Raw genomic sequence first — 9,221 nt, 5'->3', positions numbered from 1 at the left:
GCTCAGCTCAAACTTTGCACAAATGAATCTGCACAGATCGCAGCTCACTAATAATATCAGCGGGATCTAGTAGTGGTTGACCCATCCTTGGTTTGAATGTGCAGGTTAAGTTGCCCTGGGTGGTGGTGTGTGGGATCCCAGCATCATAAGCTTTTTGGGTGTCCATTTTTTCACAGTTTTCACATATTTCAAGTCAAAATCCCTGTTTGTATTTGTAAAATTGTGTTAAAAAAACAACAAAAAACATACAAACAAAGAAAAACATGAAACTTCCAGACAAACCCTCAATGAAGTCTTTGGTAAAGTAAGAACATTCCGTCTTCAAGAAATTATTAACAACTGTTTTTATATATTCTCTTTTGAACTGGAAGTAAACTCAACACAATCTCCAATCTTGAGACAATTTATTTTGTTTTGTTTTTCCCTGTAAGTTAGAACTGAGGTGGAATAGAAAGTGCTCAAGTTTGTAGCAACAACTTAATGAATAATTTACAGATGTGTCTTCAAAAAAAGGTGGAAAATCTCCAGTGTTCAGATTTCCGATTTGGTGTGTATGTGTCTGTGTATGTGTATATGTCACGTGATCATACATTTCAGTTTTATTGTTGGTTTTTTGGGGGTTTTTTTTGTATCGCCCGTTTATTTTTAGTTTGTATGAGCTCAGTCGGACCCGATTAAATAAAGGCTTAATAGTAGAAGAAAAAGCTCTTCTCATCTCATGCACACTGACAGATGTAATTGACTGTAATATCAAAAGCTGGCAGTGTAAGTACAGCTGGGTTGGGCCGTCTCTAATCCATTGTGTTTGTTGCACTGCGCTTGTGAGGTTACAGAAGAGAGAAGACAGAATTACCAGCTTTTCCATCAGTAAATCCATGTCATTCCTGCACGAGCCAAAGAGCCAAAAGCCCAAACTGCATGTTTCAGGATCTCGCTGCCCTATCCCGTGTGGATTAATGTTGACCGCTGAGGGCAAAGCCAAATTCTCCCAGCTAACATTGCAGACAAGCGCAAACAACAGCAAACAACAGCAAACACACTGTGTGTCCTGATGACATAATAAAAACACAAAATGTATCAAGTGTGGGTTTTTTTGTCTGATGTGCATTTATGAAAATCCCAAACTCGGATCAATGTCAGAACGGATGACGCATTCGGGGGCTTTACTATGATAACAACTGTGTGATCCTATACATCTCAATAAGCCTCGACAGCAGGAAGAGAAGCCCAGAGAGGCACAATCCGGGTGGGAGGCTGACGAATACGCACACTTAGTCTTTTATGGGCTTCTACCCTTCTGTACATGAGAGAGAGAGAGAGAGAGAGAGAGAGAGAGAGAGAGAGAGAGAGAGAGAGAGAGAGAGAGAGAGAGAGAGAGAGAGAGAGAGAGAGAGAGAGAGAGAGAGAGAGAGAGAGAGAGAGAGAGAGAGAGAGAGAGAGAGAGAGAGAGAGAGAGGGCATTAAAAAAAATCTTCAGGGTAGTTGTTCAGCGTAATTGTTGGGTGTTTCCACCAATCGAGAGAGACGAGGGTGGAGCAGTTTTGGTCAGACATTTGTGACAATTATCTGCACACACACTCCATCACACTATAAACATCACTAATTATGATGTGGATTAAACTGCATTTCCAATATTGGGTTTGGTCCTGAAAACAAAACTTAGAAAAGCATAACTCATTGTGTTGATTTAAGACAAATGGAAACACTGATTGTGTTTGTGGTTGTGCACCTAAAACTGTCCTTTCTTTATTTAAGGAGCTGAAAACTGTCTCTATAGTCATAATTGAAACCAAGAATTAAGTAAAAGTATAGAAATATATAGTCAAATATAGAGTGTGCCAAGAAGAAAGGGGAGGAAAAAAGGAGACAAATGAGACAAAAAGAAATGAAACAAGTATGATAATAAAGTTAGATCAAAGTAACATGACATGAGACACAGAATAGATTAAAGAGTGTGTTTAACCATTCAATTACAAACAGTGGCAAACTGTACCAGTACAGCCAGTGAGCAGCGTAAATGAATTAAATCAAATGAAGAGTGCAAACACATTAAAAACACTGCAGTAATTTAAACGAGCTCTGATGTGGAATATCAGAGTTTCCAATCCAGCCTCAAAAGCACAGGGGTTCAGGTTGAGGAAAACCAGAGAACCTGAAAACACCCCACACTTCCACTGTGAGCAAACTGAAACACCAGAATCGATCCAACAATAGACTCATTGTAAGGTGAGAGAAACCACTGAAAGATCTCAAGATGTGGTGTTTAAAATCCTCCCAAAAGTTCTATAAATAATATTTTTAAAGCCTAAAGCTCAGGTTTCCGGCCAAATGTTGTAACAAACAATCTCGTCTAAAATTCAATTGGTCAAAGTTTGGTTTCCAAACAAACAAATGTCAATCTAACATATTCATAGCATTACCCAAGAAAGAGGGAATGGTCTTTAAAGTGCAAGTGAAACATACAATTTAAAATGCCCTTGTATTTGGGAGAAATGTGCAAATGTGACCCCAAAAAGCCCATCAAAGACCCTGAAGTCAATTTGACACAATTCCTAATTGGGCACATATGAGTGATAAGGGTATTAAAAACAAACTATTAATTAATTAAAAAAATATATAAATAATTGTTTGTTTTTTTTAAACCTCCCTGTAATTAGGCTTTTGTGAGCTTTAAACTGTTAATTTCTTAAAGTCTGATTGGTTATTTAAAAACACATTTACTAGACTTGAAAACAGGACTGTCTAACTATACTTAAGGCATAGCAGGATTAATATAAAAGTGTAATATCGCACTAATATACTTGTACTAATCTCCGTGTCCTACTTATAAATACCATAACTCATCAGCCAGTGGTCACATTGTGAACTCAGGTCCAACACACAAACAAACAAAGCTCTAAACCTTTTCAAATAAAATTTATAAGGATGGGGGAGATTATTGAATTTCATGTCGAAGCAGCTTTCACACTTTTCAAAATGCCCTCAGTATTAGAGGGCAATATGCAAAATGTAAAAAGCCCCGGGTATCTCCAGCTGCAGCCAAAGCACATGAGCTGTTTTTGCAAGTCAGGGTTTGTAAGTGCTTACTGTTGAAAACAACTTTTGTACCTACTATTTTAGGACAACCACGATCTGATGCATGAGTTAGGGTAGATTTGTTTTCTTGCAGCAGTTCTACATTAACTCTGAACATAATTAACTTCTTATGGAGTTGTGCTCCATATGGAGCAGGAGAAAACTTTTTTACGAGTTTGTGGACTGTGGTGAATCTCACTGTGGGTCCCTGACCCTCAACCCCAACTGAGTACAATTTGTGAAGCTTAAGTAGACCTCTTAATTTCGTTGTTGTGAAAACAGAGAGTTCAACCATTAGCATTAGGCTTTATCCACATGTCACATCAACAGCCTAAATAAACTTTGGCTTTTAAGACTTGTGTTGCCAATTTACGTAATTTGATTTCTTCTTTGTTCTATTTAATGGATCCGTTTCTTTCAAAACGGAGAGCGGAGATGGGGAGAGAAAGATTTGGAACAAGAACTTGTTCCAAATGTATTCATAAGCATGGCTCATATTATTATCTTGTATCTTCGATTAAACTAATGAAACTGTAAGTGGAGAAAATAATATCAACACGACATTCACAAAATCGATGGTACCAGGGCATAGAGAGGCAGTCAGATAAGGATACAGCTCTGCCCGAAGCTCCTTGCCCTCGGGCCGTTTCAGACATCAGCTTGGCACTACATGGATCCAGGATTTAGAATGACAAGGAGCTGGCTCTGTAGCACTCAGAAATCCTTTGGTAGAGCAGCTGGATGTGGAGCGAGTGGATTTAGTGGATTCAGCGATTTAGCACATGCTTCCGATAGTGGTGATGGAGTCTTGGTTTTGGCAGTCTTGCTCTTTATAGAAGAGATCTATGAAGGTTTCCCTGCCCTCTGTGCTCACTCTGCACTTTCCTCAGACTCTACGTGTCAGGCAAGAAACAATGTAATGAACTCCGGAGCCCCCCAATCCAGACTCCCACAGTGCTGTGGACAGAGCCACTCCTGGTTTCTGACAGCAGTAGGACGGGTTTCATGTAGCGTACTGGGGTGTGTAATCAAGTACTGCTGTGAGAAGGACAATGACAGGTAATTTAGAAAAGATTAAAAGCCACTAAATCATCTTATCGTTGTTTTGTGTGTGTACTAGCATCCTGTAAATTTGTGTGTGTTTCCATTTAGTTTTTGGTCTTTTATTTACAACAGAGTTTTGAAACTTGAAGTTATTTCTTTGGGGAGTTTACATATTTGGCTTGTTTCTTTCCCTGGTTTTCTCTCACCATCTAAACATACATATCAGGCTCAGAGCAGGAATGTTACAGAAAAGAAATTGATGTGGTGCAGAAAGGCAGTAGATTCCCACATGGATCAATAAAATACAAAAAAAAAAAAAAAAAAAAAAAAAAACCTTCAAACTGAAAATGGCCACCAGACTGGAGACACAATGTTCTGTCAAAATTAATGGGATGGATTGGAGGCGTAAACATTACACACTCATAGAGATGCTTGCATCAGTGTCACTGTTTTTCATGAATAAAGATTTGCCTTCCTTCTGTTTGCCTCTGCCAGAGCAAAAGAAAGTGCATCCTCTTTTCCTGCCACGTCAGTATGTGAAATATAAGGAGACTGAGGTATGCCGTCACAGTGATGCAGGTGTGTGTGACTTTGCAGCAGCTCAGACGGGACACATTCACAATGTTACTCAGCTCCCCTGGGTGGGGGTCCCTGAACATGCTGCTGCACAGAGGCATAATGCACCAACCTGACTGCCATTAACTGCCTCTGTATGACTCAACCCCGCCACATTGCTCTTCCTGTGAGACACTGGCACTGGCGGTGCTTCCAGACTAATGCTCACAGGACTAACACTAATTGGCAAAAGGTGCGGCCACCTGCAGAGAACCCACAGAGGTGCACAAGGCTGTAGAACACCGATTAGAAAGTGCATGTTGGATCATCTCTGTTTCAGAGTGAATGTCGATATATTCGGTGATTGTGTTGGAGGAATGAATAGGACACAATACGATTTGACCTTTTAAAATTGAAGAAAAGGTTGGTCGTTAAGAACTTGCAACTACACGCCAGTGGAGGTGATTAACCCACATGTTACCCTGTAGTGCCCTCTGCTGGTGAACATCCCCACAGCCCTCGTGTGTGTGTGTGTGTGTGCGTGTGTGTGTGTGTGTGTGTGCGTGCGTGCGTGTGTGTGCGTGTGCGTGTGCGTGTGTGTGTCGTGAATTGGCGAGAGAGCATACACAGAAATGTAAAAAAAAAAGAAGCTGTGAACAATTATTTCCCATTTCACATACCAGCCTAACAGTTTCTGCTGTGTGAGTCTGCTGTAATTGACTTCTTCTTTCACCTTCCAAACCGGGCAGTGACAGTCGTCCTCATCCTCTCCAGGCTGCGATTTAGCCATGTCTTTTTTCTTGTCCAGCAGCCCTGAGCTCCCATTCCCACCTCTCTCCAGCATGACTCACACTGAACTGCTCACATACGCATAGAAAGATGTACAGAAACACCCAGGCTCGTTGCCTGGTTGAAGAAAGTGACATTCACCAGGCTGTCCGCCAAAGCGCCAGGCAAGCCGGGGTGGTCACAGCTGACTGCACACGAGGGCAATTAAGTTTGGGAGCCACATTTTAGATCTAAATCCTAAATGTGGATGTCTGTAGGTGTAAAAGTAAGAGTCAAACTCTGAAAACAGAAGTTGTCGGGACACTACATAATGCTCATAGTGATTAGCTGGCACATGGCTAAAGTCTGGATTGATAATGTTCCTGTGGCTACCTCCCGCAGTTCAGAAGCATGCACTAAAGGTTAATCAGTGACTATAAACTTATTGAAGGCGTGACAGTGTATGTCTCTCTGTGTTTACCCTGTCCAGGCTGTACCTCCACCCGCAGTCAGCTGAGATCGGCTCCAGTACCCTGTGACCCACGAACCAGGTATAAAAGATGGATGGAGGGACACATTGATGAGGTACTTCTCACATGTGGGTCTATTATTACATACTATTTTATTGTGTTGCCGATATTGGGAAGATGTGATAATATCATCAGTTTGGATTGTTTCTACACAGTGGTGTGGTGGTTATAACGTTTGGCCTCACAGTGAGAAGACCTCACTTCAATTCCAAGGTTGAGGCTTATTTTTCTGGTTTGTAGTTTGTGTTTTCTTTGCCTGTGAATGCAGGGGTTTTATCCTGGTTTTCAGACTTCCCTCCACAACAGAAACATGTGCATTCAGCTGATTTGGTGATCAACTTTCCCATGGCCATTTGCTTCTTTGTTGCACTAGTGCATTGTCCAAGATATATCCACCTCCTGAATACACAGTTAGCTGTAATTTGCAAGCCTAAGTATGAAACCGGTCTAGAAGAAGGATAGATAGCTTTGTTTTTCTTCCTTTAGCTCCACATTGTTCGTCTTACAAGATAGATCTCCACTGTTTGTTTTCCTGCCTTTTGTTAATGTCTTTATGTGTGTGCTTGACTGTTGGCGTGGTGGCCCCAGAGAAACACAGCCAATGTTTTTTTTTCTGGTGCTAATGAGGATCCTGACATAGAAAACAAACAAGAAAAAAGTGGATTCTGTCAGCTATATAAAACTCACCCAGTTTTAATTAAGGTACTTTAAAAATGAGCACTGATCAATGTTTTTGCATAACATGATCTGATGTTTCCAGGTGTGCCGGCAGGAATGCTTGTGTGTGAGAGACAGAGCCAGTCAGTTGGTCCTGTGTCTCATTACAGCTCAGGTTTGCTGTCATCTGGTCTGAGAGAGGCAGGTGTCTCCTCCAATGTCACAGACTGTCTCTGTGGTTCAGTGCTGACAGGAGGAGTGCAAACTTCATTAGCAGGTCAATTAACATTTCCCAGACAACATCTGGAGGACACACGGGCTATCCAGCTGCTATTATACACCTCTCAATTCCCCCACTCCCCAGAACAGCAACAAAAACTATGTAGCCATAGCCTAATGACTACTACCTCTACTTGTGCTGAATGCTGAACTGAGGTATGTAACTAAATAGTACCCAGGAGCGATGCCAGACATCTTTAATATTGACTAGGAGTCAAAGTCTGCAGTTTTCCTTTGCTTTGTATTCCGACCTCGTGAATTTTTTCATTTTGTTTCTTGTGGTCTCTCCTCAATAACTTGCCTGTCTCTTATGACCTTCTCTCACCACTGCTTGGAAGCTCATCTTTACCCAATTGATCTGAGGCAAACACAAAGAAATGGCCCTATTGCCACTCAGTGTACAGCTGCAGGCAGACATTTGCAAAAAATGTGAGAGAGTACACACACACACACACACACACACACACACACACACACACACACACACACACACACACACACACACACACACACACACACACACACACACACATTGACATTGATACATTCACGTGAGATCACAGACATACACGAGAGAAAAAAAAATGAAAAACAACTCTATTTATTATCAGCTGACCCAGACAGCCAAAGGCAGCCTGCTCATATAACAATGAATATCTTTTTTTCACGTTCTCAGTTTACAGGCACGGCTGTCTGTGTGGGGGTTTTTGATTATTATTTTTTTTCATCTCCTTTTGTTTTATGTATTTCTTGTAAAAAAAAAACAAAAACAAAAAAACCCCAAACAAACAAACTATACAACCAAGAAAACATGGACTGTGCGTCTGATTGAAAACTTAATGAAAAACATAGTGTCGGATGTGAAAATGATGCATAAACAAGGTAGGAAGCATTATATTATCCTGCATGTTTGGACTCAAAATTCTGCCTGTTTGGTTACTGTAATAAAGATTCAAGAAACTTGTTCATGCATTTAGTTTCAGCAGGCTGGATTATTGTATATGTATGTTTACAAGCACATAAAAAAAAAAAAAAAAAGCAAACCTGTTAGACCGCTTGTCCAGAGTCCTCAAAACATGAAGAAGGTGGAGTACATGATTAATGAACAGATACATCACAGTTCTAGCTGCCTGTATGCCAAAGGATGGACTTCATTATCTTTTTTCTTGTCTATAAATGGTTTCAGCTATAAATACGGCACAGATTTACTTGAACAATATAAAACGTCCAGACCTCTGTTGACTCAGGAAGAGGTTTACTGAGTGTCCCTATAGAGTCAGAAGCAAACAACGTGAATCGGCTTTTAGTTACTACGCTCCTCGCTTGAGGAACAAACTTCCTGGTTTTACTTAATTTATTGTCTTTGTTTTAACAGAGTCAATGTCAAGTCAATTCCGTTTTCAAGAAATTCTTATTCACTTTGAATGTATTTCAGGAATCATACATGGTGATGAATGAAACAATGAAGCTTTGACCTATCGGGAGTCGTTTGGAGAGAGTATCAAAACTCTCGGTCGAGACAAATGGCGTTTCCATTCCTCAGAGAACCGTCGTCATGATACCAGTTTGCACTCTCCAGCGTGACCCTGCTTTGGGGCCCGAGCCTGAAGCCTTCAAACCTGAAAGCTAATATACAGGATTAGCAACAGTTCAAGGTTAGAATTGACATTAGTCTTGTTCTTTCACAGTGAGGCACTTAGGATATTGTTTTGTTTTGGGGTTTTTTTCAGGTTCAGTAAAGGCAACAAAGACAGCATAGATCCTTATGTCGTTCTACCCTTTGGAGCAGGTCCAACAAGGAGTATTGGCATGTGGTTTGCTCTCTTGATGATGAGGCTGGCAATAGCAGAGAGATCCTTTGGGACTTCAGTTTTTTTTTTACCTGCAAGGACACAGATGCAAGAAATCAACATCAGGATTTGAGTTATTTATTAGATTACATCAGATAAGATAATTGTGGAATAAAGTGTAGTTTCCCTGTGCCACACTTTTGTTTTCCCTTAGACTCGACCAGAGTTGAGAAACGATATACTTACATCACCCAAGAACCCAATGGTGCTGAAGCTCGTGCCAATAACACAAGACTTCCCGCAAGTAAACTCTGAATAACTTGAGTCTGGCTTCTGTGACATGTTCCTGCTCACGGCCAAATCAAAGTCCCCTTTTTAAATTTCCAGTGCCTTTTTAGAGACACTGGAAGACACTTCATCACCCAGAAAGAATCTATATTTCAGTGGACTGGTATATGTCTGCTTACATAATTTAAGTATGCATACAACAATCGTATGTATTGTGCAATATAAATGAGGAATT

The sequence above is a fragment of the Blennius ocellaris genome, assembly GCF_963422515.1.
Source record: "Blennius ocellaris genome assembly, chromosome: 5".
NCBI classification, from domain to species: Eukaryota; Metazoa; Chordata; class Actinopteri; order Blenniiformes; family Blenniidae; genus Blennius; species Blennius ocellaris.
Note: the sequence above shows the minus strand (reverse complement) of the source record.